General features: G+C 35.4%; 1 protein-coding gene across 4 annotated transcripts in view; it reads right to left on the reverse strand.

The window, feature by feature from the left end:
* The window catches only part of wry (weary), a 1,511,805-nt gene that overhangs the window by 1,312,902 nt on the left and 171,127 nt on the right, over positions 1 to 27,776 (reverse strand). Inside the window, exon 2 of one of the 4 annotated variants that reach the window (XM_069848454.1) lies at positions 24,557 to 24,585. The exons of the other annotated variants lie outside the window; for them this stretch is intronic. The gene's annotated coding sequence lies outside the window, so the exon portion shown is untranslated. The remainder of the gene's footprint in view (positions 1 to 24,556; positions 24,586 to 27,776) is intronic. 4 annotated transcript variants of the gene reach the window in all.

The following is a 27,776-nucleotide window of genomic DNA, read 5'->3' on the forward strand; positions in this document are numbered from 1 at the left end:
AAGAGGATGAAAAAGTAAGTGACATAAGAAGACAACGAAGACTGAGAAGAGGACGAAAATGTAAGTGAAATAAGAAGACTACGAACACTGAGAAGAGGAGGTAAGGAAGTGAAATAAGAAGACTACGAAGACCGAGAAGAGGAGGAAAGGTAATTGAAATAAGAAGACTACGAAGACTGAGAAGAGGATAAAAGGTAAGTGAAATAAGAAGACTACGAAGACTGAGAAGAGGAGGAAAAGGTAAGTGAAATAAGAAGACTACGAAGAATGAGAAGAGGATGAAAAGGTAAGTCAAATAAGAAGACTACGAAGAATGAGAAGAGGATAAAAAGTAAGTGAAATAAGAAGACTGCGAAGACTGAGAAGAGGAGGAAAAGGTAACTGAAATAAGAAGACTACGAAGACCGAGAAGAGGATAAGAGGTAAGTGAAATACGAAGACTACGAAGACTGAGAAGAGGAAGAAAAGGTAAGTGAAATAAGAAGACTACGAAGACTGAGGAGTGGAGGAAAAGGTAAGTGAAATAAGAAGACTACGAAGGCTGAGAAGAGGATGAAAAGATAAGTGAAATAAGATGACTACGAAGACTGAGAAGAGGAGGAAAGGTAAGTGAAATAAGAAGACAACGAGGACTGAGAAGAGGAGGAAAGGTAAGTAAAATAAGAAGAATACGACGACTGAGAAGAGGAGGAAAAGTAAGTGAAATAAGAAGACTACGAAAACTGAGAAGAGAAGGAAAGCTAAGTGAAATAAGAAGACTTCGAAGACTGCGAAGAGGAGGAAAAGGTAAGTGAAATATGAAGACTACGAAGACTGAGAAGAGGAGGAAAAGGTAAGTGAAGTAAGAAGACTACGAAGACTGAGAAGAGGATGAAAATGTAAGTGAAATAAGAAGACTACGAAGTCTGAGAGGTCGAGAAAAAGGTAAGTAAAATAAGAAGACTACGAAAACTGAGAAGAGAATAAAAGTTAAGTGAAATAAGAAGACTACGAAGACTGTGAAGAGGATGAAAATGTAAGAGAAATAAGAAGACTACGAAGACTGAGAAAAGGATAAAAGGTAAGTGAAATAAGAAGACTACGAAGACTGAGAAGAGGAGCAATGGTAAGTGAAATAAGAAGACTACGAAGACTGAGAAGAGGACTAAAGGTAAGTGAAATAAGAAGACTAAGAAGACTGAGATGAGGATGAAAAGGTAAATGAAATAAGAAGACGACGAAGACTGAGAAGAGGATGAAAAGGTAAGTGAAATAAGAAGACTACAATTTCTGAGAGGTCGAGGAAAAGGTAAGTGAAATAAGAAGACTACGAAGACTGAGAAGAGGATAAAAGGCAAGTGAAATAAGAACACTACGAAGAATAAGAAGAGGAGGAAAGGTAAGTGAAATAAGAAGACTACGAAGACTGAGAAGAGGAGGAAAGGTAAGTGAAATAAGAAGACTACGAAGACTGAGAAGAGGAGGTAAGGTAAGTGAAATATGAAGCCTACGAAGACCGAGAAGAGGAGGAAAAGGTAAGTGAAATAAGAAGACTACGAACACTGAGAAGAGGAGGAAAGGTAAGTGAAATAAGAAGACTACGAAGACTGAGAATTCGTGGAATAGTTAAGTGAAATAAGAAGACTACGAAGACTGAGAAGGGGAGGTAAGGTAAGGGAAATAAGAAGACTACGAAGACTGAGAAGAGGATGAAAAGGTAAGTGAAATAAGAAGACTACTAAGACTGAGAAGAGGTTAAAATTTAAGTGAAATAAGAAGACTACGAAGACTGAGAAGAGGAGCACAGGTAAGTGAAATAAGAAGACTACGAAGACTGAGTAGAGGATTAAAGGTAAGTGAAATAAGAAGACTAAGAAGACTGAGATGAGGATGAAAAGGTAAATGAAATAAGAAGACTACGAAGACTGAAAAGAGGAGGAAAGGTAAGTGAAATAAGAAGACTACGAGGACTGAGAAGAGGAGGAAAGGTAAGTGAAATAAGAAGACTACGAAGATTGAGAAGAGGAGGAAAGGTAAGTGAAATAAAAAGACTACGAAGACTGAGAAGAGGAGGAAAGGTAAGTGAAATAAGAAGACTACGAAAAATGAGAAGAGGAGGAAAAGATAAGTGAAATAAGAAGACTACGATGACTGAAAAGACGATGAAAAGTTAAGTGAAATAAGAAGACTACGAAGACTGAGAAGAGGATGAAAAGGTAAGTGAAATAAGAAGACTACGAGGACTGGGAAGAGGAGGAAAGGTAAGTGAAATAAGAAGACTACGAAGACTGAGAAGAGGAGGAAAGGTAAGTGAACTAAGAAGACTACGAAGACTGAGAAGAGGAGGAAAGGTAAGTGAAATAAGAAGACTACGAAGACTAAGAAGAGGAGGAATGGTAATTGAAATAAGAAGACTACGAGGACTGAGAAGAGGAGGTAAGGTAAGTAAAATATGAAGACTACGACGATTGAGAAGAGGAGGAAAAGTAAGTGAAATAAGAAGACTACGAAGACTGAGAAGAGAAGGAAAGGCAAGTGAAATAAGAAGACTACGAAGACTGAGAAGAGGATGAAAAGGTAAGTGAAATAAGAAGACTACGAACACTGACAAGAGGATAAAAGTTAAGTGAAATAAGGAGACTACGAAGACTCAGAAGAGAAGGAAAAGGTAAGTGAAATAAGAAGACTACGAAGACTCAGAAGAGGAGGAAAATGTAAGTCAAATAAGAAGACTAAGAAGACTGAGAAGACGAGGGAAAGTTAAGTTAAATAAGAAGACTACGAAGACTGACAAGAGGAGGAAAGGTAAGTGAAATAAGAAGACTACGAAGACTGAGAAGAGGAGGAAAGTTAAGTGAAATAAGATGACTACGAAGACTGAGAAGAGGAGGAAAAGGTAAGTGAAATAAGAAGACTACGAAGACTGAGAAGAGGAGGAAAGGTAAGTGAAATAAGAAGACTACGAAGACTGAGAAGAGGAGGGAAGGTAAGTGAAATAAGAAGACTACGAAGACTGAGAAGAGGAGGAAAGGTAAGCGAAATAAGAAGATTACGAAGACTGAGAAGAGGATGAAAAAGTAAGTGACATAAGTAGACTACGAAGACTGAGAAGAGGACGAAAAGATAAGTGAAATAAGAAGACTACGAAGACTGAGAAGAGGAGGTAAGGTAAGTGAAATAAGAAGACTACGAAGACCGAGAAAAGGAGGAAAGGTAATTGAAATAAGAAGACTACGAAGACTGAGAAGAGGATAAAAGTTAAGTGAAATAAGAAGACTACGAAGACTGAGAAGAGGAGGAAAGTTAAGTGAAATAAGAAGACTACGAAGACTGAGAAGAGATGGAAAGGTAAGTGAAATATGAAGACTACGAAGACTGAGAAGAGGATGAAAAGGTAAGTGAAATAAGAAGACTACGAGGACTGAGAAGAGGAGGAAAGGTAAGTGAAATAAGAAGACTACGAAGACTGAGATGAGGAGGAAAGATAAGTGAAATAAGAAGACTACGAAGACTGAGAAGAGGAGGAATGGTAAGTGAAATAAGAAGACTACGAGGACTGAGAAGAGGAGGAAAGGTAAGTAAAATATGAAGACTACGACGACTGAGAAGAGGAGGAAAAGTAAGTGAAATAAGAAGAATACGAAGACTGAGAAGAGAAGGAAAGGTAAGTGAAATAAGGAGACTACGAAGACTGAGAAGAGGATGAAAAGGTAAGTGAAATAAGAAGACTACGAACACTGACAAGAGGATAAAAGTTAAGTGAAATAAGTAGACTACGAAGACTCAGAAGAGAAGGAAAAGGTAAGTGAAATAAGAAGACTACGAAGACTCAGAAGAGGAGGAAAATGTAAGTGAAATAAGAAGACTACGAAGACTGAGAAGACGAGGAAAAGGTAAGTGAAATAAGAAGACTACGAAGACTGACAAGATGAGGAAAGGTAAGTGAAATAAGAAGACTACGAAGACTGAGAAGAGGAGGAAAGTTAAGTGAAATAAGAAGACTACGAAGACTGAGAAGAGGAGGAAAAGGTAAGTGAAAAAAGAAGACTACGAAGACTGAGAAGAGGATGAAAATGTAAGTGAAATAAGAAGACTACGAAGACTGAGAAGAGGACGAAAACGTAAGTGAAATAAGAAGACTACGAAGACTGAGAAGAGGAGGGAAGGTAAGTGAAATAAGAAGACTACGAAGACTGAAAACAGAAGGAAAGAGAGGACAAAGTAAGTGATATAAGAAGACTACGAAGACTGAGAAGAGGATGAAAAAGTAAGTGAAATAAGAAGACTACGAAGCCTGAGAAGAGGAGGAAAAGGTAAGTGAAATAAGAAGACTACGAAGACTGAGAAAAGGAGGAAAGGGTGGACAAGGTAAGAGATATAAGAAGACTACGAAGATTGAGATGAGGATGAAAATGTAAGTGAAATAAGAAGACTACGAACACTGAGAAGAGCAGGATAGTTAGGACAAGGTAAGTGATATAAGAAGACTACGATGACTGAGAAGAGGAGGAAAAGGTAAGTGAAAGAAGAAGACTACGAAGACTGAGAAGAGAATGAAAAGGTAAGTGAAATAAGACGACTACGAAAACTGGGAACAGGATGAAAATGTAAGTGATTTGAGAAGACTACGAAGACTGGGATGAGGATGAAAAGTTAAGTGAAATAAGAAGACTACGAAGCCTGAGAAGAGGATGAAAATGTAAGTGAAATAAGACGACTACGAAGACTGTGAACTGGATGAAAATGTAAGTGATTTGAGAAGACTACGAAGACTGGGATGAGGATGAAAAGTTAAGTGAAATAAGAAGACTACGAAGCCTGAGAAGAGGATGAAAATGTAAGTGAAATAAGACGACTACGAAGACTGAGAAATGGATGAAAATGTAAGTGATTTGAGAAGACTACGAAGACGGGGTTGAGGATGAAATATTAAGTGAAATTAGAAGACTACGAAGACTGAAAAGAGGAGGAAAATTAAGTGAAATAAGAAGACTACGAAGACTGAGAAGAGGATCAATAGGTAAGTGAAATAAGAAGACTACGAAGACTGAGAAGACGAGGAAAAGGTAAGAGAAATAAGAAGACTACGAAGACTGAGAAGAGCAGGATAGTTAGGACAAGGTAAGTGATATAAGAAGACTACGATGACTGAGAAGAGGAGGAAAAGGTAAGTGAAAGAAGAAGACTATGAAGTCTGAGAAGAGCAGGAAAGGTAGGACAAGGTAAGTGAAATAAGAAGACTACGAAGACTGAGAAGATAATGACAAATGTAAGTGAAATAAGTAGACTAAAAAGAGTTAGAAGAGGATGAAAATGTAAGTGATATAAGAAGACTAGGAAGATCGAGAAGAGTATGAAAAGGTAAGTGAAATAAGAAGACTACGAAGACTGAGAAGAGGAGGAAAGGTAAGTGAAATAAGGAGACTGCGTAGACTGAGAAGAGGAGGAAAAGGTAAGTGATACAAGAAGACTATGTAGACTGAGAAGAGGATGCAAATGTAATAGAAATAAGGAGCCTACGAGGGCCGAGAAGACGATGAAAAGTAAGTGATATGAGAAGATTAAGAAGACTGAGAAGAGGATGAAGAAGTAAGAGATATAAGAAGACTACGAAGACTGACAAGAGGAAAGTTAAGTGATATAAGAAGATTTCGAAGACTGACATCAGGATGAAAAGGTAAGTGAAATAAGAAGTCTACGAAGACTGAGAAGAGGATGAAAAGGTAAGTGAAATAAGAAGACTACGGAGACTGAGAAAAGGAGGAAAGTTAAGTGAAATAAGAAGACTACGAAGACTGAGAAGAGGATGAAAATGTTAGTGAAAAAAGTAGACATCGAAGACAGAGAAGAGCATGAAAAAGTAAGTGACTTAAGAAGACCACGAAGACTGAGATGAGGATGAAAATTTAAGTGAAATAAGAAGATTACGAAGACTGAGATGAGGATGAAATGGTAAGTGAAATAAGTAGACTAAGTAGAGTGAGAAGAGGATGAAAATAAAAGTGATATAAGAAGACTATGCAGACCGAGAAGAGGATGAATAGGTAAGTGAAATTAGAAGACTACGAAGATTGAGAAGGGGAGGAAAGGCAAGTGAAATAGGAAGACTACGAAGACTGACAAGAGGAGGAAAGGTATGTGATATAAGAAGACTACGAAAACTGAGAAGAGAATGAAAAGGTAAGTGAAATAAGACGACTACGAAAACTGGGAACAGGATGAAAATGTAAGTGATTTGAGAAGACTACGAAGACTGGGATGAGGATGAAAAGTTAAGTGAAATAAGAAGACTACGAAGCCTGAGAAGAGGATGAAAATGTAAGTGAAATAAGACGACTACGAAGACTGAGAACTGGATGAAAATGTAAGTGATTTGAGAAGACTACGAAGACGGGGTTGAGGATGAAATATTAAGTGAAATTAGAAGACTACGAAGACTGAAAAGAGGAGGAAAATTAAGTGAAATAAGAAGACTACGAAGACTGAGAAGAGGATGAACAGGTAAGTGAAATAAGAAAACTACGAAGACTGAGAACAGGATGAAAACTTATGTGATATAAGAAGAATACGAAGACTGAGAATAAGATGAAAAGGTAAGTGAAATAAGAAGAATACGAAGTCTGAGAAGAGGATGAAAATTTAAGTGAAATAAGAAGACTATGAAGACTGAGAAGAGAATGACAATGGTAAGTGAAATAAGAAGACTACGATGACTGAGAAGAGGAGGAAAATGTAAAAGATACAAGAAGACTACGAAACCTGAGAAGAGGATGAAAACATAAGTGAAATAACAAGACTGTGAAGACTGAGAAGAGGATGAATAGTTAAGTGATATAAGAAGATTACGAAGACTGAGATGAGGATGAAAATTTAAGTGATATAAGAATACTACGAAGAGTGAGAAGAGGATTAAAAATGTAAATAATATAAGAAGACTACGATCACTGAGATCAGGATGAAAAGTTAAGTGATATAAGAAGACTACGAAAACTGAGAAGGGGATGAAAATTTAAGGGAATCAAGAAGATTACGAAGACTAAAAATAGGGTGAAAAGATAAGTGAAATAAGGAAACTGCGAAGACTGAAAAGAGGGTGAAAAGGTAAGTGAAATAAGAAGACTACGAAGATTGAGATGAGGATGAAAATGTAAGTGAAATAAGAAGACTACGAAGACTGAGAAGAGGAGGAAAGGTAAGTCAAATAAGAAGACTACGAAGTGTGAGAAGAGGATGAAAAGGTAAGTGACATAGGAAGACTACGAAGAATGAGAAGAGGAGGAAAGTTATGTGAAATAAGAAGACTACGAAGACTGAGAATAGAATGAATAGGTAAGTGAAATAAGAAGACTACGAAGACTGAGAAGAGGATGAAAAAGTAAGTGAAATAAGTAGACTAAGAAGAGTGAGAAGAGGATGAAAATAAAAGTGATATAAGAAGACTACGCAGACCGAGAAGAGGATGAAAATGTAAGTGAAATTAGAAGACTACGAAGACTGAGAAGGGGAGGAAAGGTAAGTAAATAAGAAGACTACGAAGACTGACAAGAGGAGGAAAAGTATGTGATACAAGAAGACTACGAAAACTGAGAAGAGAATGAAAAGGTAAGTGAAATAAGACGACTACGAAGACTGGGAACAGTATGAAAATGTAAGTGATTTGAGAAGACTACGAAGACTGGGATGAGGATGAAAAGTTAAGTGAAATAAGAAGACTACGAAGCCTGAGAAGAGGAGGAAAAGTGAGTGAAATAGGAAGACTACGAAGACTGAGAAGAGGATGAACAGGTAATTGAAATAAGAAAACTACGAAGACTGAGAACAGGATGAAAAGTTATGTGATATAAGAAGAATATGAAGACTGAGAAGAAGATGAAAAGTAAGTGAAATAAGAAGACTACGAAGTCTGAGAAGAGGATGAAAATGTAAGTGAAATAAGAAGACTACGAAGACTGAGAAGAGAATGACAAAGGTAAATGAAATAAGAAGACTACGATGACTGAGAAGAGGAGGAAAATGTAAATGATACAAGAAGACTACGAAACCTGATAAGAGGATAAAAACATAAGTGAAATAACAAGACTGCGAAGACTGAGAAGAGGATGAATAGTTAAGTGATATAAGAAGACTACGAAGACTGAAATGAGGATGAAAATTTAAGTGATATAAGAATACTACGAAGAGTGAGAAGAAGATGAAAAGGTAAGTAATATAAGAAGACAACGATCACTGAGATCAGGATGAAAAGTTAAGTGATATAAGAAGACTACGAAGACTGAGAAGGGGATGAAAAGGTAAGTCAATCAAGAAGATTACGAAGACTAACAAGAGGGTGAAAGTTAAGTGAAATAAGGAAACTGCGAAGACTGAGAAGAGGAGGAAAGGTAAGTCAAATAAGAAGACTACGAAGTGTGAGAAGGGGATGAATAGGTAAGTGAAATAAGAAGACTACGAAGACTGAGAAGAGGAGAAAAGTTATGTGAAATAAGAAGACTACGAAGACTGAGAATAGGATGAAAAGGTAAGTGAAGTAAGAAGTCTACGAAGAATGAGAAGAGGAGGAAAGGTATGTGAAATGAGAAGACTACGAAACTGAGAAAAAGAGGAATAGGTAAGTGATATAAGAAGACTACGAAGAATGAGAACAGGATGAAGAGGTAAGTGATATAAGAAGAATACGAGGACTGAGAAGAGGAGGAAAGGTCTGTGAAATAAGAAAATTACGAAGACTGACAAGAGGAGGTTAGATAATCGATATAAGAAAACTACGAAGACTGAGAAGAGGATGACATTCTAAGTGAAATAAGAAGACTACGAAGACTGAGAAGAGGAGGAGAGGTAAGTGAAATATGAAGACTACGAAGACTGAGAAGAGGATGAAAAGTTTAGTGATAAAAGTAGACATCGAAGACTGACAAGAGGATGAAAATGTAAGTGATATAAGAAGACTACGGAGACTGAGGAGAGGATGAAAAGGTAAGTAAAATAAGAAGGCTACGAAGATTGAGAAGAGGATGAAATGGTAAGTGAAATAACAAGACTACGAAGACTGCGAAGAGGAGGAAAGGTATGTGACATAAGAAGACTACGAAGACTGAGAAGACGGTGAAAAGTTAAGTGAAATAAGAAGACTAAGAAGACTGAGAAGAGGATGAAAAGGTAAGTGAAATAAGAAGACTACGAAGACTGCGAAAATGAGGAAAGATAAGTGAAATAAGAAGACTACGAAGACTGAGAAGAGAATGAAAAGGTAAGTGAAATAAGAAGACTACGAACTGAGAAGAGGATGACAAATGTAAGTGAAATAAGAAGACTACGAAGAGTGAGAAGAGGAGGAAAAGGTAAATGATACAAGAAGACTACGTAGACTGAGAAGAGGATGGTAAGGTAATAGATATAAGGAGACTACGAGTGCTGAGAAGACGATGAAAAGGTAAGTGATGTAAGAAGACTACGAAGACTGAGAAGAAGATGAATAAGTAAGAGATATAAGAAGACTACGAAGACTGAGAAGAGGATAAAAAGATATGTGAAATAAGAAGACTACGAAGACTGAGAAGAGGATGAAAATTTAAGAGATATAAGAAGACTTCGAAGACTGAGAAGAGGATGAAAAGGTAAGTGAAATAAGAAGACTACAAAGACTGAGAAGAGGAGGAAATGTAAGTGAAATAAGAGGACTACGAAGACTGAGAAGAGGAAGAATTGGTAAGTATAAGGTGATGACTACGAAGACTGAGAAGAGGATGAAGAGGTAAGTGAAAAAAGAAGACTACGAAGACTGAGAAGAAGATGAAATGGTAAGTAATATAAGAAGACTACGAAGACTGCGAAGAGGAGGAAAGGTAAGTGACATAAGAGGACTAGGAAGACTGAGAAGAGGATGATAAGTTAAGTGAAATAAGAAGACTACGAAGACTGAGAAAAGGATGAGAAGGTAAGTGAAATAAGAAGACTACGAAGACTGAGAAGAGGATGAAATGGTAAGTGAAATAGGAAGACTACGAAGACTGCGAAGAGGAGGAAAGGTGACTGAAATAAGAAGACTACGAAGATTGAGAAGAGGATGAAAAGGTAAGTGAATTAAGAAGACTACGTACTGAGAAGAGGATGACAAATGTAAATGAAATAAGAAGACTACTAAGAGTGAGAAGAGGAGGAAAAGATAAGTGATACATGAAGACTACGTAGACTGAGAAGAGGATGAAAAGGTAATAGATATAAGGAGACTACGAGGGCTGGGAAGACGATGAAAAGGTAAGTGATATAAGAAGACTACGAAGACTGAGAAAATGATGAAAAATTAAGAGATATAAGAAGACTACGAAAACTGAGAAGAGGATGAAAATGTAAGTGAAATAAGAAGTCTACGAAGACTGAGAAGAGGATGAAAATGTAAGAGATATAAGAAGACTTCGAAGACTGAGAAGAGGATGAAAAGGTAAGTGAAATAATAAGACTACGAAAACTGAGAAGAGAATAATAAAGGTAAGTGAAATAAGTAGACTAAGAAGAGTGAGAAGAGGATGAAAATGTAAGTGATATAAGAAGACTACGAACACTGAGAAGAGGATGAAAATGTAAGTGAAATAAGAACACTACGAAGACTGAGAAGAGGAGGAAAGTTAAGTGAAATAAGAAGACTACGAAGACTGACAAGAGGAAAGTTAAGTGATATAAGAAGACTACGAAGACTGAGAAGAGGATGAAAAAGTATGTGAAATAAGAAGACTAAAAGGACTGAGAAGAGGATGAAATGGTAAGTGAAATAAGAGGACTACGAAGACTGCGATGAGGAGGAAAGGTAAGTGAAATAAGAAGACTACGAAGACTGAGAAGAGGATGAAAAGTTAAGTGAAATAAGGAGACTACGAACTGAGAAGAGGATGACAAATGTAAGTGAAATAAGAAGACTACGAAGAGTGAGAAGAGGAGGAAAAGGTAAGTGATACAAGAAGACTACGAAGACTGAGAAGAGGATGAAAAGGTAAGTGAAATAAGAAGACTACGAAGAGTGAGAAGAGGAGGAAAATGTAAGTGAAATAAGAAGACTACGAAGACTGAGAAGAGGATGAAAATATAAGAGATATAAGAAGACTACGTAGACTGAGAAGATGATGAAAAGGTAATAGATATAAGGAGACTACGAGGGCTGAGAAGACGATGAAAAGGTAAGTGATATAAAAAAGACTACGAAGACTGAGAAGAGGATGAAGAAGTAAGGGATATAAGAAGACTACGAAGACTGAGAAGAGGATGAAAAGGTAAGTGAAATAAGAAGACTACGAAGACTGAAAAGAGGATGAAAATGTAAGAGATCTAAGAAAACTTCGAAGACTGAGAAGAGGATGAAAAGTAATTGAAATAAGTAGACTACGAAGACTGAGATGAGGATGAAAAAGTAATTGAAATAAGAAGACTACGAAGACTTGTAAGAGGATGAAAAGGTAAGTGAAACAAGAAGACTACGAAGACTGAGTAGAGTCTAAGAAACAAATAAAATATAAAGACTACGTAAACTGAGAAGAGGATGAAATGTAAGTAAAGTAAGAAGACGACGGGGACCGAGAAGAAGATAAAAATTAAGTAAAATAAGAAAGGAGCGAAGACTGAGAAGACAACGAATAGTGAGAAGATTACCGAATCCGAGAATAATTGGGAATACTGAGGAGACTAGAAGTAATAAGAAATTCACCTAAATTGAGATGTCTTTGAAGCCTATGATTCTCTCGTAAAGGAACAGATGTTTGAGCAGGAGGAATACAGTTGTTAATTTTCATTTTACGTGTAAATATCGGTAATCTTTTTAATGTTAGTTTATATAGGTGAAGTCTTAAATGAAAATAATTATATTAATAATTGGCAAATGTCAAAGTAAATATAAAGGAAAATGTAGCGATGAGGAAATAAGGACTTTTAAGTGAATCACTTATTGAGTATGTACAGTGTGCATGTGAAAGAAGAGACATAATTTTAGTAAGAAAATGTCTTAAAATGCAATTTAGCTAGGAGACGTAAGACTACAGTGAAAGTTATGGTGAGTGAAAGGACAAGAAAACTATAATGACAAAAACATGAAGAATATGTCGTTCAGAAAGATGCCAGGAAATGGTGGCCGCAATATATCCTGAAAATATCTCCCACTTCTTCTGCATTCTTTAGTTTGAGTTTCCTTTCTCTTCCTTATATATCTCTTCAAACTTAATGCAATCGTATCATTGATTCCGCGGGAGTTCTTTCTATTTAGTAATGTTAAATTTTCGCAAATTTGTTAATGTTTTAATTTTCCATTTTTTTTATTAACTTCAGAGCTGGTTTATGTCAACCGGCTACAATGAGTCAGCGGCGGCTGATGAAACCCGTTCCATTCCAGTTCCTCTCAACTGGGAACTGCTATGGACTTAATGCAGCTTCTTGCTACGCATTCACACGTGTCATAATCGTCTGGTTAAACGTGTCTTACAATCTACTATGATTGTTTTAATCAGGATAACTGTTTATTGTATTTTATTTTACTTGTGCTCTGGAATGTAAGTTTTAGTTTCATTGTCAATGTGGCTGTAGCTTGAAGCTGGGGGACCGCATGCGTTGTAATCCAGTTCTCTTGATGTACCCAGAAATTCTGTGCACTATATCAATATGGTAATATGTTAATTCTTCGATGCTATAAAAATTGTGGATAAGAACTTAATAGATAGATATACAGGTACATCATTTTATTTTTAATAACATTTTTAATATTAACCTGGCTATACCTTTAGAGAACCGGAAACACCGTTCGCTATCCCCTTCCACAATTGGAGTTCGATAATACTGCCGTAAAACACAAACAAAATCACTTTACTAGTACAGGAGGGAAGAAAAGTAGTTCATCCATTTACGTAAACTAGGAAATATCGCGATTTTGACTTCGATAATTTTCATTAGGTTTTTGTTTAATCAAAATGCAGTACTGCATTAAGAATAAGTGTTTTTACTCACGAACTGAGTTATCTACGCGAACGTATTCATTATGCAGTGTATATTATACTGTCTACAGCACATTAGCGTGCAATATAGAGAATGAAGTTAAAATGAAAACAATCACAATATGGATATTTAAACATATTTTTTAAAATGGTGGCCGTTCATTTCGATACAGGCTTCAGTTCTTTTGTGCATATTATTGCACTATAGACTATTGCATCTAATTCCAATTGCCAGTTTCGTCCTTCGTAACAGTAACTCACGTTGAAATAATTCTGTACCTACTCTATAAAAGAGTACCTTACGTACTGTAAATTCAATCTTCACTTCTGCCCGACCCGCACAGATAAAATTACTTAGACATGCTATCTACTGTCCGTCCAAGTGGTTATGCCGCAGGATCGTAGAAAGGGGGGAACTTACGTGACAGTTAATTACTTAACGAGGCCCTTTTATTTAAGTTAGGGCCTATTTTAAATAGTTGTATAATATTACGTAAACGTCCAATTCCTAACAGAAATTAATGTTTTCAGAAAAAAGCTAAGACAGCCCAGCTTTTACAGAAGGGTGTGCAGAAGCAGGTGGGGGAAATCGGGATGCGACGTAGGCAAACGAACAGTACCTGTGCGAAAATATGATTCAATATTGAAAGCTCTTTCGTCATTGAAAAAACGCGAACATATTTCTGGAACATACTATACTCACTAACTCAGTGCTATTTACTACACGCGGCCTTGATTCTGTCTGGAGAACAGTTGAAACTTCATTAGTACCTAGAAGGGGTGAGAGTGAAGTACATTCAAAAACTCGGGTACAATAAAAATTGAAGTAAAAATAAAATGATGTCCCTGTATATATATATATATATATATATATATATATATATATATATAGATAGATAGATAGATAGATAGATAGATAGATAGATAGATAGATAGATAGATAGATAGATAGATAGATAGATAGATAGATAGATAGATAGATAGATAGATAGATAGATAGATAGATAGATAGATAGATAGATAGATAGATAGATAGATAGATAGATAGATAGATAGATAGATAGATAGATAGATAGATAGATAGATAGATAGATAGATAGATAGATAGATAGATAGATAGATAGATAGATAGATAGATAGATAGATAGATAGATAGATAGATAGATAGATAGATAGATAGATAGATAGATAGATAGATAGATAGATAGATAGATAGATAGATAGATAGATAGATAGATAGATAGATAGATAGATAGATAGATAGATAGATAGATAGATAGATAGATAGATAGATAGATAGATAGATAGATAGATAGATAGATAGATAGATAGATAGATAGATAGATAGATAGATAGATAGATAGATAGATAGATAGATAGATAGATAGATAGATAGATAGATAGATAGATAGATAGATAGATAGATAGATAGATAGATAGATAGATAGATAGATAGATAGATAGATAGATAGATAGATAGATAGATAGATAGATAGATAGATAGATAGATAGATAGATAGATAGATAGATAGATAGATAGATATATAGATAGATAATAGTTTCGTTGACCGACACAATGATACTGATTCATATTTTGATTTTCAGTAATAACTTCGGATAGATTCAATTTAAGCCCTGAAATTTCCACATTTCTGGCAGATATTTTCGTGGTTGTCTTTTGCTGGTGGAAGATCTATCGAAGTTTGAAAATGTACAGGTTCCCAAAAAGGAATGAGACGACTCTTGGTGATGCGAAAATCAAAGTTATATAGCGTGGTTCACACGTTATCGACGTAATCATGCAGGAAAACATCTGGCAGTACATGTGTATTTTTACCCTATTCCGATGTACACATCAGTCAAAATGTTATTAGATATCTGTTCATTTCTGATGCAGGTCCCTGATTACGTACCATTATCTTTTATCATTTATGAAAGAATGGAAAGAACCATGTGGCAAAAAGTCACTTATCGCAGGGGAAGAAACACTTATCATGAAATGATAAATATCGAGTTATGATAAAAACCACAAGGACGAGAAACATAACAAGGACCACGAAAAGTACAAAGATAAGGACCACGATAATGATCACGACAAGAACCAGGACCATGATATCGACTATGACGAAGAGAACAAGTATCACGATAAAGATCATGGCGAAGACAACAGCAACTACAATTATAAGGACTACGACAAGGACAAAGACGAAGATAAGGACAACGACAAGGACCATTACAAGAATCACGACATGATATGGATCACAAGGGTCACAAATGGACAATGATAAGAACTAAGACAACGATAAGGACCATGAAAAATTCATCAAATACCATAATATAGACCATGAAAGACAACAAATACCACGATAAGGACCATGAAAAAGACGAAAAGAAGAACGATAAGGATCATTACAATAAACGCGACTGTGATACGGACCACGACAAAGACAACAAGGATCTTGATAAGGAACATAACAAAGACAAACACATCCCACTAAGAGGATAAAGGACACGAAAAGGATCAACACAAGGCCCACGTTAATTATCACAACATGGACAACGGCAAGCACCAGGACAAGGATCACTATAATGACCACAATATGGACCACAAAGATCACGAAAGCACCATAATAAGTACCATTACAAAGACAAAGACCACGACAGGACAAGGGCAAAACCATGACAAGGACAACGAAATGGACCACGATAAGGATCACAAGACATGTCACGACAAAACCACAAAGGTCACGATAAAAACCACGACAAGGACAATAACAATGACCACGATGAAGATCACGATATGGACTACTCTAAGAACAATGAAAATTACCGCAAAATTATCACGATAAGGATAACTACAAGGACAATGGCAATGACAGCGATAAGGATCTCGATAAGGGCCACTACAGGGACAATGACTGATCACGATATAGATCACGATAGATCATTACGAGGACAATAACTGACAACGATAAGGACAACTGCAAGGACAATGACCACTATGAAGACCATTATATGACAATGGCAATGACCACGATAAGGGCCACTACAGGGAAAATATCAATGACCACGATAAGTATAACATGGACCACTACAGTCAAATTACCACAATAAGGATCACGATAAGGACCACTACAAGGACAATATCAATGACGATGAGGACCACTAGGATATTGGCTATTACGACGATAAGTATCACGACATGGACCACTACAAGGACAATGACAATTACCACAAGAAGGATCACGGTAAAAATCAGGGCTTGCCACACTCTTTTTCAAAGGCTCCACAGAACAATATTCCACCACTTGTTTATTGCATTTCAACTGCAAGTTTACTGCGATGACATTTAAGTCTGTTCGGATATGTGGTTTAGCTTTCGATACAGTTAACAGAATTTTCAGAATCAAAATCAGACTAAGTCCTTCTTCAATAAAGGAGCATCATACCTTACTCCGCACTACACAAACAATGTGGATGTTTAATCAGACCCAGCAATAAGATGTTCCCCGACAGGCACTATCGCTTCATTTGAATAATGGGGCTCGTCGACTCGACCTTATTGGTATTCGAGTATTGGTTTCGTAATCAACACGGAGATTCACATATTTCATCTCCCCGTATCACACCCTCGAGCTGCCAGTCCGTCTGCATCTGCGTGATTGTAAAAGGGATTAAGATTGGCAATGCTGAATAAGAAAATTTGCAAATCTTGTTCATATACCCTGTATTCATTAGTGTTGTAAAAATTGTGTATTTACTTTTTTAAATACAAAAATAAGAACATAGTTAAATTCAACATAACAGCATGCTTAAAGGTACGTTTTCCTCGGTGCGACTATTGCGATGATCGTTCAACGATGATCGTGCAACGATAATCGTTGAGCACTATTTCTTTGCATTTTCTATGGAGCGGTTTTCCTCCGAGCGACTGCCGCGACTCTAGAAAATACAAAGAAATAGTGCTCAACGATCATCGTTGCACGATCATCGCAATAGTCGCACCGAGGAAAACGTACCTTAAGATATATGTACGTGAACGACCATAAATATTATCAGAAGATGCAGGCTCTACATTTCTAAAATTTTATAAGGAAATGAACTCACAATCGGACAAAAATCACAAGGTACCACAATAAGACTTATTAGAACTTGAATATCTGATAAAAGTATAAAAAAAGTTTCTAATAATATTTTTCAAACCAGTTTAATCTAAGTATGAAAAAAGAAAATTCTGCAGTTACATCATTTGGTAACCGTAACATTGTTATGGTCCCTCTGACGTTTTGAATATTTTTCCTGCATGTATGAAACACTTATTTCCGAAAAGTAGACTACTCTCAGACATATAGAGTTGTTTACTTTAATACAATTAATTTTTTGTTTGTCCTATATAAAATATATTAAAATTTACAAATTTTGTGACCTAATTTTTCTATTTTTGAAGAAATGAGCATTATTGTAGTCTACTTTTTGCATAAATGCATGTTAAATCAGTGTACAAATTTTAATAATTTTATCTCTAATGATTGTGCAGTTATGAAAAAATATGTGTGGAAATTTTCAAATTTTGGAAAATTTAATTTAAAGTAAAAAGTGAATTCTAAAAAATATTACTAGTAACCTTTTTATATTTTCATCAGATATTTAAGTTCTAATAGTCTTGTTGTGGTACCTTGTAATTTTTGTCCATTTGTGAGTTCATTTCCTTATAATATTCTAGAAATTTAGAGTCTGCATTTTCTGAAAATGTTTGAGGTCGTTCACGTACATATACCCTTAATAAACTTAAAAACTGATATTCATTGAAATAATACATCAGTATATACGAATAGTTGTAAGTAAACCTTAGGAGATTTCAGGCAACTTTTTATTCATCAATGTTTGAAAAGTGATGAAAAAATGGTGAGAAGACAGAATAAAACGAAATGTTAATATCAATTTGTACACATTCCCTTTCTTTGCAGCATTAATATCTTACAGTATCTTATTTATTTCTGTACCTTTTTTCTGGAACGCTTTGAAAGTTTTTCTTACACTGAAATGCTCGTTGGCCAGCCAAATTAATTAAACTTTAATTTCGTATTTAGACTAAAATACCTGCATTTAATGCATACACGCATATTTAGTTATAATAAAATTAGTAGGGCATACATTATAAAATGTCTCTCTTTAGATTAGTAATGTGCCGTAACTGTAAATTAAAGGCTTCCCCAAACAGACGCGATACGGATAGCGTTACGATTTCGCGATAACGCAATATCGCACTATCGCGAAGAGGTGCCCAAACTGGCGCGTCCGCGATATACGATATTCTAACGTCCCCAGCCAATCAGATTATCGTAATGGGTGACCACATATGCGGATTTTAGTTTTCCAGCCACAGCGCAAAGACCAGTTACCTTCAGCAGGTGTATATCACTTGTGCTCACAGATTGCGATTTCGGATTACTTGTAAACGAACGTGGAATTTTTTATTGAGTTCGTAAAGGAAAATCCGTGGCATGGAAAAGGAGAAGAAATGGATGGAGATAGCTACAAAGTTAGATGTAAACAATAAGTGCAATTATTTATTTATAATTTGATGTCATACTGGCTTGTAGACTGACGCGGGGTTTAAGGTAGAAAATAAATAACTGTCGCAAAAATGCACAAATGAAAAAAATATATTTGTGGAAATTGCAAAATGCTTGTACAATATTATAAATAATTGTGCAGAAATATAAAATTAATAAAGTATGTGGAAACAAAAAGTTATGTAATTTGTTTGTCGGAGTTTTATTACTTTCAATATCTTACCACACTCTAGATATACTTATGTAAGTAGGTAAATCATTAGACGTAGGTATGTTTAGAATAAATTACCAATGAATTTACTTCACATTAAAATTAGTTATTTTATGGGTACTCTAAACATTGAAATTCTTTACTAGTAGGCTCTTCAAGGTTAGCAGAGTGCCAAGGTTAGTTGTTGAACTAAGGTATAAAATTCATCTTTTTCTTCCCTTGCGGCATTTAACTCGTGAATCCACAACCTCCTGCAACAAAAAGAGCAAATTAAAAAAAAAATAAAGTTTATAATCGGGAAGGGATACTTGTTATTTATTTCACGTTCTTGGCAAAGAAAAGCTAAATCATCATTTTATACCTTTTTATATTCTACCATGGACTTACCTGCGCCTGCTTTGCCTGCGACGATTCTCATCCAAGAGAAGTTCCTCTTCCTTTGACGATGAATCCATAAATGACACACTTCAACCCAGCATCAAAATAAACGCGTGGCGTTCTCGCGATCTACATCTCCGGGAGAATAGATCGCAAAATCGTCGCGTTCTACTTCCTGCGATAATAACGCATATTGCGATAACCGCGTGTGTGTGAACACAATCATTGAACGCAGTGAAAACATTTATCGCAAAATCGTAACGCTATCGTAACGCATTCCGTATCGCGTCTGTTTGGGGGAGCCTTTTCTCCGTCACAGACATTGCCCCTAGAGCATTTGGTAAGCGGCAAACTGCGTTACAAAAAGATGGCGGTAATAATATGACGGTTAATGGAGAACTGTGGGAGTGCCCGCAGAAGAGATGACAGTATACCCTGAGAAGCCCTGTCCTAAACACCATTGGAATACATGGGAATTATCTAAGAAAGTTACTGTAACAAATTATACCATTATTGGATGTCAAAAAATGTAACAGCAGTTTGGATTCAAAAACAAAAATCGACAGAGAGTGCAGAATTAGGTGAGCGCATGAAGTATTGAGTTCTTTAAATTCGAAATTAAATATTGGAGAAATATTTTCTGATTTAGCTAGAGATTTGTCTGTGTCGATCATAAAAATATATTGATTAAAAACTTGAAATATATGGCATTAAAAATCAGACTTCAAGTTGGTTTACATCTTACTAATCAAATAGGAAACAAGAACCCGAAATAAATATACTAAACAACCACAAAATTACTCACTCATAAATTACGAATATTAAACACAGATTACCCCAAAGATCAATTTAAGCCCATTATTGTTTCTAGTTTATATTAATCATTTTATTTTTACTAACATTTTTAATATTAATTTGCCTATACCTCTGGATCAACGCCGTTTGCTACCCCCTTCCACGACTGGAGTTCGATGATACTGGCGTAATATACAAACAGATCACTTTACTAGATATAGGAGGGAAGAAAAATAGTTCATCCATTTACGTAAACTAAAAAATATTGCGCTTTTGAGTTTGATCATTTTCATTAGGTTTTTGTTTAATCAAAATACAGTACAGTATTAACAATGAGTGTTTTTACTCACGAACTGAGCTGTCCATGTGGACGTATTCATTATGCAGCGTATATTACACTGTCTACAGCACATTAGCGTAAAATATAGAGAATGAAGTTAAATTGAAAAATATTCATAAAATGGATATTTAAACACATATTTTGAAATGGTGGCCGTTCATTTCGATACAGACTTCAGTTCTAATGTGCATATTATCGCATTACAGACTAGACTATTGTACCTAATTCCAATTAGGCCACCAGTTTCGTTCTTCGTACTGGTAACTCATGTTGAAATAATTCCATCCTAGTCTATAAAAGAGTACCTTACGTACTGTAAATTCAATCTTCACTTCTGACCGATCCGAAAATATAAAATTACTCAGACATACTATCTACTGTCCGTCCAAGTGGTTATGTCGTAGGGTCGTAGACAGGGAGGAAATCACGTGACAGTTAATTACTTAACGAGGCACTTTTATTTAAGTAATTTTAAACAGTTGTATAATATTACGTAGACATCCAAATCCTAACAGAAATTAATGTTCTCAGAAAAGAGCTAAGACAGCCCAGCCACTAGCTGGCGAATAAAAGCTGGTGGGGGAAACCGGGATACGACGTAGGCAAATGGGCGACAGTACCTGTGCTAAAATGATTCAATATTGAATCACTGGAAAACGCGAATATATTTTTGGAACGTACTATTTACTAAAGGCTACTATGACTGTATATGCGGTCTTGGATCTGTGTGGAGGACGGTTGAACTTCATTAGTAGAAGGGGTGGGAGTGAAGTACATTCAATAACTCAGGTAGAATAAAAATTGAAGTAAAAATAAAATGATGTCCCTGTACAAGTGTGATTACTTCAATTAAATAAAAATAAAATGATGTCCCTGTACAAGTGTGATTACTTCAATTAAATAACACGGTACTTCTAACAAAAAGCTAATAAGTGATTGTTACGATGTACCGAAGTACACTTAACGGCAAAAAGAATGGGCACCGACTATTTCAAAATTCCAGACACAACATTGTGCATGCTTGTCTCGACAAAGCCATAGTTAATCAGGTAACATATAATTAAACCATTTGCTGGATTTTGTTTAAGAGCCTAAAATATGTTATAAAATCGAATAGAGGGTTGATTCTAGATACATCAGAGCCTCTGAAATAATAACATTTATAAATACTAAATCAACCGAAGTGAATATTAACAGGAAAACCACGTATTATGGCGAAACGATACAAAGCTGGTAATATAAATTCAGAAGAAAGATGTCACGCCTCGAGGTTTACCCTGCCGAGTTTACTGTAACACGAGGGAAGGAAGTTGAATCAGATTTCAAAATTTTTTACTTTGATCTATCTCAACTTAAACGGTTGTTAAGATGTTGACTTACGCGGTGTTGTTGCTTGTTGAGGTTGATGCGTACGTGTCGATTGCTCGGCTGTGACTGAAACTCGAGTTGTGCTCACGTGGTATATGCTACCGTACATATTATGCTACATATATTACCAACTTTTTATTCACGCCGAGTTAATTTTATTTATTTTATCTTTTAACTTAAATATTAATATCTACTGTACCACTTGATATTCACTCCATACCAACTCAAACAATACGTACATCTGAACATAACCAACACTAATGATCACAACCACACAGCGAATAATATAACAATGATTGTGTTATATTGTATAATTGCATCTACTATATGTCAATCATGTCAACTGAGGCCCATATGGGCAAGCGCGCGCTTCAGAGCTCAGGAGAGCCTGAGCGCTGAGACAGACGAAAGAGGTAGTATATACCGCTTGGTCGAGCTATATACAAGGATGGCCAGCACTGATTCAATGGATAAAAGGAATATAACTTATTAAAACTGTATCCATGTTAATTTTTAGATTTGTCTGAGAAGTATAAGTGCATTATAAGAATGTAAGTTTTAATTTTAATGCTCATTACCACATGCGTGCTTTGTTTATTCAAAAGAAAAATTTTCTCAACTTTTTTACAGAAAAGTGAAATTTTAAGATGTTTATTTAGAGCCTTACAGATACTGAAACAATGTTTTCGTTAACCTTACCTGATGAGTTGTCTGTATTGTCCGACATTTACAACGTTTACGTTTATTGTAAACACGTATTACTGAAGACAATGTATTACAAATTTTGAAAATATTCGCATGGAAATGAATTAAGAAAGCAACTACTGCATCATAAACAAGAGATATGTGCCCATATTGAATAAACGTCAGCTGTATAGCTTCAGCATATTTCGAGAAAATAATTTAATATTCTGATGATAGGAAGTTGCTCACAAATATCAGCTTAAAAGCATAATGCGATAAGAGTTTTGTTATGTAATATTAGTTACACTTAAAACAGATACAGTACCTAGTAGTGCGCTTTCAATCGGAGACCTCCGGTTATCTCCGATTGATGCCGCGCAGGCACTTTCCGCTGAGCATTCCTTTAATCGGATCAGGTAGTGATTGGAGTCCGCTGACGTCCGCGTATCTTTTAAAATAAGTTGTAATTTGTTGTTGTTTATTCTCTCCTTTATGCTAATCTCTCTCTCTCTCTTTTTCTTCGGCTCTTTTTTTTTCTTGTGTTGCTTAAAGTGCTACGTTAGCTGACAGATTTTTTTTCTAGTTTTGAAATTCATAGTATATGTGGAAAGTCGTATTAGTTTTATGTCATTGCTCAAATTAATAACATTCAATCTAACTGCAAAATTAACGCAGTAGTAAAGCTTTTCAGTAGCTAATGTAAACATTTATACTTTAATTCTCCTAGAAACTCTCGTTTAATCCCAAACAGGGTTCGTCAATTATTATTCTAATCGGTTTAGTTAACGTAAAATATATTAAGGGAGCTTCAGAATGGAACAATAGAAACGTGGGCTATTAATGGGATAAAGTTTTCTGTCCAACATAATTTATTCAGATTCTTCACCGGACAGGATTGTAATTATTGTGTTAAAGGGTGTCAGTATTTGAACTGCCTCTTCTAAAACGCGCCACTCTTGCTCTGTAATAAAAATATAAGTGGATATCAAATTAAGGATAATTGTAATCATATTATTACCAGATATTTCTTTAGTTTCATTCAGAAATATTTTAATCCAAACAGTAAAATTTAACTCAAGTTGTCTAAACAGTAAAATATAACTCGAGTCGTCTTGTAAATATTTCATTTGTTTTTTATTGCCTCGAAAGTTACGTTTTAGACAAAATTTCAAGACTTTTTCATAGACTGTGAGCCTTTGGGAACAATAGCCCTAAAACAATTTAAAAGTAAATCGTATCAAATGTTTTGCGTAATTGTTTTCATCAAGTTCGCGATTGTGCGACCGCTTCAAATGGTCTAACAAATTCGAAGTTCCACCACCCTTAGAGTAAATTCGCCCACAAAGTATACAGTGTGCGACTTTATTATTACCTTCAACTAAATTAAAGAATTTCCATGCGACGGATATCCGATTTGGTGCCATTTTATTCCCCTCACAACTACCGTCAGTCCGTACGCGCCGGTCGTCCTTCAGCTAACTGTTGCTTCGCTCCGAATCCCCGCATCCCTCCGTATGTCCCCTGTTCCACCTACGGTACTATCAGAGATCGCCGGTGGAGAGCTTTATTCGCAATCTCCGATTCCTCCGCGGTAGTAGTCACTCCGATGAGCAGCACTGGTACCTAGGTAACTTTGCTTTGTACTATAATATTGTTTTGATTAGTTTGTTGATTACCATCAATATAAATTCCATGTCATACTCAATCTCTTTCTTTGAGATGTCACTTTCTTTATGAATGATGTGTTTAATCCACTTACTACATTATAGTTGTACTAGTATGTAATTTATGTGAACAGTCCTTCTTAACTCTTTATTATTTATTAACGTTTAAAACATAACTGCAATATTAAGAAATCAGTGTTAGTACTTTTGTTTTACAGACAATATAGATAATATCAACCAGAAGGAAGTCATATAAAAATAACTACATAAAAATTTCATGTTCTGTCTGAAGTTATTACACCACTGTTTTCTTAAACCAACAGGATGCTTATTCATATACATAATCCTTCCTCCTTCCATATCTAGCGCTTAATGCCCGCGCACGACGTCAAGGTCAGAAAAATGCGCTTGCTTTGACATCACTGACTATATGTTGTTCCTTGTACGAGTATTAAGCATGTTCTAACGAGTGAATTGAATGATATAGTGATGGCATTTAATGTTGAAAACGTTTATCATAATAACAATGTTTGATAGTTATTAACACTATTTACCATTTCATAAGCAAAACGACGGCCCCATATATTCATACTTACAGTTATCCCTGCTTATCGGTCAACACCATCTTCAACATGAAAGAAAATGAAAAATGATTATGGATAGTCACGTATCATTTGAGGAACGTTAATGGACGTCACCCTCTCCACAAGTCTCATATTATTGTAACGTTAATTATTGTACAAAAATTGTCAAATAAAAAAAAACAGTCACGTATCAGAGATTGTTTAATACAGTATACTGATAATTGAAGTGAAATGCAACTCTTTTAATAAAAATGGAAGTGAATCAACAAAGTCTCCTTGACTAACAATCGTCCACAGAGTTCAATGAAGATCGTATAGTTGACACAACTGGTAACACGAGAACAGCTCATCATAAGATACTACTGCTATCTAGCGGAATATTTGTAATGATGAAACGGTACAATAATACATTTTCAAAACAGTTTAATATTTTAGTAAGTCAATTAATACTTTATTGTATTAGAGTAGGCCTACTTTATTTCTTGTAATCTTCATATACTTTCTTGTAATCGTGTAATAGTCAATTAAATCCCACTCGAGTTTTGATTTTCTCTATACAAATCAAACATCTAATAAGATTACTATACATACCTGTAGTATACATACCAAGTAAGAATTTTCAATTTTCTTAAAGAACCTACAAGCACAAATGCTCTTAGTTCGATAATGGATAACGATAACCACTTAAAGTGGAAGCGAGCGCACAGAAACATAACCCGGGCCTTGAATGGACAAGTGAACCTCTTCAGCCAACGAGTACATTACACTGAAGTTGTCTATCTGTTGTGTATTAAGATTTTTATCTCCTATTGGCGAAATAACACGCTTAAAATGACATATTTTGCACACATTCATTTTATAATGAAATATGGACAAATATTCTGGGCTGATTCATTTGAAACTAAATACAGTATGTATTAGTTTCATAAAAGAAAGTCCTAAGAATAATGGCATCAGTACATAAAAAGACATCGTGTTGAAATGTATTCTGAAACCGAAATCTGGACCTTTTCGTTTTGTAAGGTATTTCCCTGTTCATATTTTGTGTTAAAAATCAAAATACTTGTGAATATGTATGATAAGACTTTCTTGTGTTAAATTCTAACGTACCTTGTTTACATGTTTCGACCTATTTATGGGTCATCCTCAGAACTGGTCGTTGTTGGTCTTGGCACCTCTTGTTTTGTTTCCTGTGAGGGTGAGTTCGTGTGGTGCAATGTAGAGTCAAAGAGTATGTGTGGTCTGAAATTGAGTTGTGTTGAGAATTTCGTTGGGGTGTGTTTTCGTGTGTCTGTATATTTCATATTGTTCTAGTGTGTTTAGTTTCTGGCTTTTTGGTTGGATGTGCAGTATTTCCATGTCTGTGTAGATATCTCTGTGGGTGTAGTTAGCATTTGTGATATGTTCTGCATATGTGGAGGTGTTTTTTAATTTCGTTATGGCTGTGATGTGAGCTAATCACAATCAAATACATAGCACAAGAAAACGGATACAACCCTAACATAATAGACAACATAATACGTAAGACAAAACATAATCACAAGAAACATAAGAATACAATACAAACACAAGAACACAAAAAATACATCACACTAACATACGAAAACAAAAACACACACAAAATTGCAATCTCATTCAAGAAATTAAATTATAACATCGCATACAGAACAAATAACACTCTACAAAAACATCTCAACACACAAACAACACAAACAAATACAACCACAGAGGCGTATACAAACTCAAATGTAACACCTGCAACAACGTCTACATAGGACAGACAGGCAGATCATTTCAAACACGTTACATAGAACACATCACAGCCATAAAAAAATTACAAAACACCTCCACATATGCAGAACACATCACAAATGCTAACCACACCCACAGAGACATCAACACAGACATGGAAATACTACACATCCTACCAAAAAGCCGGAAACTAAACACACTAGAACAATATGAAATATAGCCTACAGACACACGTAAACACATCCCAACGAAATTCTCAACACACAACTCAATTTCAGAACACACACACTCTTTGGCTCTACATTTCACCACACGAACACACCCTCACAGGAAACAAAACAAGAGGCCCCAAGACCACAACGACCAGTTCCGAGGATGACCCATAAAAGGTCGAAACATGTAAACAAGGTAGGCCTACGTTAGAATTTAACACAGGAAAGTCTTATCATACATATTCCGAAATACAGTATGCATTAGTTTCACAAAAGAAAGTCCTAAGAATAATGGCAGCAATGCATAAAAAGACATCGTGTTGAAATATATTCCGAAACATAGAAATCTGGACCTTTTCTTTTTGTAAGGTATTTCCCTGATCATATTTTGTGTTAAAAATCAAAATACTTACATTACTAATCATAACATTCATAATTGTAATATAGGAGACATATTAGATCTTTATCTATCCTCTGTTAACCTCAACTGTCCTAGAAGAGGAGTTAACTATTCATGTATTATAGTCTTCAAGTGTAGGCCTATTCCCTATCTTAAAGTTTTGTAGAACTATGAGAAAAGTTTAGAAAAGAATTAACATGATTTCTTCATATTCATACTTTCTACTCAACTGATGGATTGTTTATACTTGTAAAATGTTTTTAATCAATTTTCTCTGCATTATATATTATTTTTGTATAATTTGTTACTTGTGGTACATCTCAAAACTACGATGCTGATTTTACATGCACGGAATACAATAAATGAAATATACAATAAAGTGAAATAATAAATCTAAATCCTTTATCAAAATTGAATGAAATAAGTAGTTAAATATTGGAAAATAAAATAATAGTCCTATATTAGAAGCGACTCTAAATTCTATTTTTTTACTTGATTACTTAACGACCCTGTATCAACTACTGGGTTATTTAGCAACAATGGAACTGGTGACAGCGAGACGGTCTTCGGCGAGGTGAGGTCTGGGATTCACCATAAATTACCTGTCATTCACCTGATCTACGTCGGTAGCACTAAATTCTAACACTGCAGACAAAGAAGACAGTCACTCTGCAGTATGTATTAGACTATTTATCAGTGTGGTTTCATTTATATTAATGTTCCATGTTCACTTACCGAAGTTACGTGCACTATTGGACCGCCATAATAGGATCGCCAAATATCGGGAGGTGTCTTCTACATAATCGGGAGGTGTAAATTAGAGTCGTGCACAACCGTTACGAAAAATAGAAATTATATTATATTGGTA

This window comes from Periplaneta americana, chromosome 15 (assembly GCF_040183065.1).
Source record: "Periplaneta americana isolate PAMFEO1 chromosome 15, P.americana_PAMFEO1_priV1, whole genome shotgun sequence".
Lineage (NCBI taxonomy): Eukaryota > Metazoa > Arthropoda > Insecta > Blattodea > Blattidae > Periplaneta > Periplaneta americana.